A 6,356-nucleotide genomic window follows, 5' to 3' on the forward strand; every position below is an offset into this window, starting at 1 on the left:
CAAATATACTGGTATGTAGACTCATTCTTCAATAGATCTTGTATGCAGCGCGGTACCAAATTTGAAGATCCATAAACGTCCTGTAACTCATCCATTAACACAAGGCGCTGAATGTTAAAGGATGGGCAAGAAAATAGAATATGGTTTATAGATTGTTGTTCAGCATTTCCACAACGATCACACAAGTCACTGAGAATCATTCTCATACGATATAGATGGTAATTCAGACGACAATGACCAAACCTCAAACGACATAAAATAGAATAAAACTTTCTATTTACATATTCTCCTTTACAAAACCAAGGTCTTTTATTTACTTCAGAATTCAAAAGACTGTACCAAGTACCCTTAGATAAGACTTGAGTAGAATGATCCCAATGTTTCTTCCAGTTATCACACATTCTTTTTTTAAGACAACTATGAATATCTGTGAAAGGAATTCCAACTTCAAAATATGGGACAGAACCCGCACTATAATTTGTTATCATGGTTGCTAAATGGTCAGCTTTTTCATTGCCCAATATGCCAATGTGGGATGGAACCCAAACTAGTACAATATTTACATGACAAACTACATTCAAATAATACAAAAGTTGTTTTATACTATACACTAAATAATTTACATTTGTTTTATTTACATTATTTTCAAGACTTTTTAATAGGCTCATACAATCAGTGGCAATAACCCACTTTGAACAAGTATTTTTATGCTTATCTATATGTTGCAATGCAGACAGAACTGCAACAGCTTCAGCAGAATATATGCTCAAGTTGTTATCAAGTTTATATCCAAGTCCATCTTTCAGGACACTATCATAAACAGCAAAAGATGTGCATATATCATTTTTAGCCCCATCTGTATAAATGAATCTATGATCTCGCCAAGAAAAAAATTTTTCATATACTTGTTCTTTTCTATGTAATTCAGAATCTATTACTATATTTATATCAGGGTATTTACTTTCAAATTCACCTTGATAACAAGGAAAATGGGATTCATTTCGCTGAATATGTGCATCATGAAGAAATTGAAGAAACCCAGATATATTTTCAAGAACAAATGGACATTTATTGAAGAAAGTAGAAGAAGCAGATGACAAATAATTAAGTAATGTATTGTTTTTATTTGTATATATTTTTAAAATGAATCTTTCTTTTAGATGCTCTAATCTGATTTTGATTGGTGGTAAATTACACTCTAATTGCATTGCATTAATAGGTGTGGTTTTAAACGCACCAGTAATTAAGCGTAAGGCATTGTTTTGTATTTTATCAAGTTTATCAACAAGTTTATGGACTGAACCAAAACACAAAAAACCATATTCAAAATGACTTCTGACCAATGATTTGTACAACATCAGCAGTATTTTAGGGTCTGCTCCCCAACTGATTTTTGACAAACTCTTTAATATATTCAAAGCTTTATTGGCTCTTGCAATAATTAATTCTACATATTCATTCCAGGATAATGAAGTTGTGAATAAAACACCAAGAAACTTAGCCTCTAACGACAGAACCAATGGTAAGTTGTTGTATACTACGGGAGGAATAGAAGAATGTTTACCAAAAACCAAAACTTTTGATTTGGCCGCATTAACTTCAAGTTTTAAGTAACTAAAATATTCATGTAACTTTGTTAAAGCTAAATTTATATCAGCAATCACTTGCTGGATATTTTTCCCACTAGCGTATATTACTAAATCATCTGCAAACTGTAAGTTTTTTATATTAGTGCCTAATATTTCATTTAATCTGTGTATATACAAAAGAAATAACAGGGGTGACAATATTCCTCCTTGACAAACACCTGTTGAAGAAGACATAGGACCATAAATTTTACCATTATATTTAGCATAAACCTTTCTATTTAGTAAGAAATTATGAACCCAATTTACAATTTTGACAGGTATACCTAAACCACACAGTTCTTTGAAGAGGACATCAATATCAACACTGTTAAATGCTCCAGAAATATCAAAAAATACAGCAACAAGACAATCTTTATTTACAACACTATTACAAATATCTAAATGCAATTGACAGAAGCTTTCATGTGCAGATTTACCTTTACGAAAACCATACTGATTGTCAGATATTAAATTATATTTTTCAACAAAAAATTCCAATCTTTGTTTTAACAACTGTTCAAAAAGTTTACCCACGCATGAAGTGAGAGTTATTGGGCGATAAGAATTAGCATTGTATTTAGGTTTTTGAGGTTTTAATACAGGTACTAAAATGTCAATTTTCCAGTCTGTTGGGATTTCAATATTTAACCACAATTCATTCAAAATCAACAATATTTTTCTCAGAGCAGAATCACTGAGATTTTTAAACAAAATGTATGGAATACCATCAAAACCGAATGCTGTATCTTTACGAGAAGCGATTGCAGATTTCAACTCTTGGAGAATAAAAGAATCACATAAAAAACTGTTGTTATTAGTTGACAAAACATTTTCAATTTGTAGCTGATTTTGATAAACAGAACTGTATTTTTCAAGAAATTCCAAAACCCAACCATCTTGCTCTCCTTTTGAATTATAAATTTTACCAAATTTCCTCATATGTTTCCAGATCAAAGACAATGGTGTTGAGCGATTGAATGATTCACAAAGACGGACCCAACTGTTATGTTTTTCTATTTTTAATGTAAGTTTTTTAAAAGCTTGTTGTTTTTTAAAGTTTATATAATTTTCTTGTGATGGACAATTTTTAAACTTCACATATGCCTCTTTAGATTTTACAACAGCATCAAAGCATTTCAAATTCCACCAAGGTAGTCTAGGTCGTGGAATAGGACCTTTACGAGATGATATATTTTGTTTACTACGAGAAACGCCACTACAAGCCTGAGCTGAATCGACCAATAATTTACAGAATATATCGTAACTTTCTAAAGATGAATATTGGCTGAAATTTATTTTTTGAAGACCAACATCTACACGATTTTTATAAGAATTCCAATCGACACATTTGTAATTTGGATAAACAGGAAGAGTTGTATGAAGTGTGTTGTGGATATCAGTTGCAGTTGTTAAATGGAATTTAATTAATACTGGAAGATGATAGCTGCCGAGAGGATCGTTATGTACAGACCATTCACAAGACATGGCAAGTTCTGGAGAAACTATTGTAAGGTCTAATGCATTTGGACGCCATGATGAAGATCCAACAGTAGTAACCTGCCCATCATTCAACAGAACTAGACAATTATCATTGATGACGTCTAAAATCTCTCTACCACGACGTAATGTTGAATTACAACCCCAAGATGTATTGTGAGCATTGAAATCACCGGCCAAAATAAAAGGATGTGGAATAGATTTTATGAGATTATCTAATTTAGTTTTATCGAATCTGGGATAACTATAAGTAGGACAGTAACAACTAATTAAACTTAATTCTTTATTATTAAGAAAAATTGTCACACATATGTTTTGGAGACCATTGTCTGAAAAAGTTGGCAAATGCTTGTACTGAATAGTATCTTTGATTAAAATGGCCACTCCATTGTGCTTATTGCCTGAATCATGTCTAACAACGTTAAAACCTTTAATTTTGAAAACGGTTTCTGGACGAAGCCAAGTTTCACATATAATTGCTAAATGAATATCTTGCTCGTATAAGAAATGTGTTAAATATAATCTATTGCAAAGAATACTTTGTGAGTTCCATTGTAATATATTTAAATGATCCATTAAGAAGGAAATAAGGTTTTTTGACTGAAAGTTTCAAGCAGGATGTTACGTATGGAACCAGTGTTAATTGGTATATCATTTTTTTGGTCATTAATTACTTTAAGAATTGATTTGGTTAAAAGATTCATAAAAATTTCGGACTTAGTTAAGTTTTGTAATTGAGTTTCTATATGTCTGTTCGTAAGTTGTGGAAAAGATTTTTCGTCAAATATATTTGCATAGGTAACAGTTTTAGACTTTATTTTATTTTCTTCTACTTTCTTCTTTTTAATAGGACATTGAGATGAGATGGCAACGTGGTTCCCACCACAGTTTACGCATTTGGCATTGATTATTGCCACTGTGCATGATTTAAAGTTATGGTTTTCCGTACATATTGAGCATACTTCTGCATTTTTACAATATTTAGCTATGTGACCATACTTCAAACATCTTAGACACTGTTTTACTTGGGGAATATACTGAGATACCTCATGTCGCCAAGAATCCAAGTATACGTACTGTGGGAGTTGTGTCGAAGCAAATGTCACTGCCACTGTCTGTGTTGGTTGAAATGTGACTAACCCGTTGTCATTCTTGACCCTACGCATAAACCTACGAACCTGAATGATATTTCGAGAGCTACCTATTAAAGTTGAAATTTTTTTATTTGATAATCCTACTGGTACTGAAGTTAACACTCCAGTAATTTCAGTATCGGAGGCCGGTATGCTTGCTTTTAACCGAAGCTCTTCTAATAGCTTCTTATTTTGTAAGAAAACATTTGCGTTATTGGCCAGGTCAAAAGTAATACCAACTTTAAATTTATTGATTGTTCTCAAATGTAAAACACCTGAGACGCCGTGTTTGCGAATACATTGAGAAAGATACATGCGGTCTTTGTCAGTGAATGTGCGATCATCAACTATATGAGAAAGAAATACGATAAATTCATTTTTGTTGGAATTATCCGAATACTTCCTGTGATAATTTTCAACCTGAAAAGGTTTATACGGATCAATTTCTGGTGTAAAACTTTCTGAGTCCGAAGTATTGGAAAAGAAACAATTTTCTTCCCCTTCGTCCGTTTCGCTCTCATCTTCCTTCCTCTTTTTTTTCCTTTTCCCGCTTCTCCTCATAGCGAATTATTTATACAAACTTATCCACCATATACTATGAAATTATTTTACAAAACAATACACTAAATTACTATGTTAAAAATATTTAAAACAAATTTTAAAATTCAGTGCGCCTAAATTTTTTCACGTTTACGCGCCCTTTTTCCATCTTTTTTTTTTATAGATTGTTTTACGGCCCTGGATGCGAGTCCTTATGAGCCCGTAGTAAGGTCACAATTTCACTTCATTATAGTATAACTTTAAAGTTCACCTATGGTATTTGTTATATATTTAAGAAGAGGCTTGTAGAAGAGCGAGTTTGCTAAAATATCTGGAACAGTTGAAGGCATTTCAGTGGTTTCTTCTTCAATTTCAGCAATCATTAAAAGTCTGTGGATACTGTAACAACTACATGTCAGCAATATATGTTCTTTTTTTTTTTTTTCCTACCTAAGCTGGTAGCCTGGAGCGGCTATTCCAGCGTAACCGTGGCTAGTAGGTGAGCTCTAAAGATGGGTTAATACCGATATTTGTTAATATTAGCGAATACTAATATATTCATTATGTAATATTATAATACCTTAACTAATACGTGAATATCCTGATATCTTAATATACTTCGATAAAACAGGTAAACGAGTTAAACTTAATACGGTATTCGTGAAATAAGTTGATAATCATAGATAATACACATAAATTAGTTATTAATAATATAAATAGTATATTGTATCTAGGTTGAATTTGACTTCATACTAAATATTTTACAAGTAATATTATGTACATTAAAATTAATATTATTATTAAATCAGAATTTGGTTAACATTGTACATTAATTTAAACAACAAGTTAGTAATATTATTTATTTCTTATTGGTGCATAAAAACATCAGCTTTTTTACTTTTTCTACCGAAAGACTACGTCGCGTCGGTGAGAAATGAGTTTACGAGATTTTGAAAAAATCCTCTCACACGTAAGGGTGAGACCGATATATTAGTATTCATTAAGGTATTCGTAATACAGCTTGTATTCGTGTATCGGTAATCCGTCGAATTCTGATATGCTAATATTCATAATATTAGCCAATTCAGATCGGTCGGGTTGTATCTATCCACAGAACACTGTTACTTCTAGCGAAGTATCTATCACACGAGAATATACTGGCATACGCCGTACGTGTCTCGCGGATATCTGTCTATCACATTCATAACAATACTGCATGCGCTAAGAGGGAGTGAGATAAACAATGTTTATATACTGAGCAATGAAAATAAGTACATATCACTATGAGTTTAAGGACTATTTTGTATTTTTGTATTACACTTTTTACATGTCAAAGATGCTAGTGGGAATTTTTAAATGCATTACTTTTTAATGTTATGATTTGAACCTTCATTTGTTGATTCAACTAAAGATTCTACTCAAGGCAAAATAGTGCATTTTTTCAAACATTAAAAAGTAATGCATTTAAAAATTCCCACTAGCATCTTTGACATGTTAAAAGTGCAATACAAAATAGCCCTTAAACTCATAGTGATATGTACTTATTTTCATTGCACAG

At 31.8% G+C, this 6,356-nt stretch overlaps 1 long non-coding RNA gene across 1 annotated transcript; it reads left to right on the forward strand.

Moving 5' to 3' along the window:
- The first annotated feature begins 342 nt into the window (after nucleotides 1-342).
- LOC134201671 (uncharacterized) lies at nucleotides 343-2,727 on the forward strand. The gene is made up of 3 exons (XR_009977012.1): nucleotides 343-1,108; nucleotides 1,465-2,230; nucleotides 2,578-2,727. It is a non-coding gene; the product is annotated as an uncharacterized LOC134201671 (long non-coding RNA).
- Nucleotides 2,728-6,356: the final 3,629 nt, after the last annotated feature.

This window comes from Bombyx mori, chromosome W, assembly GCF_030269925.1.
Source record: "Bombyx mori chromosome W, ASM3026992v2".
NCBI lineage: Eukaryota > Metazoa > Arthropoda > Insecta > Lepidoptera > Bombycidae > Bombyx > Bombyx mori.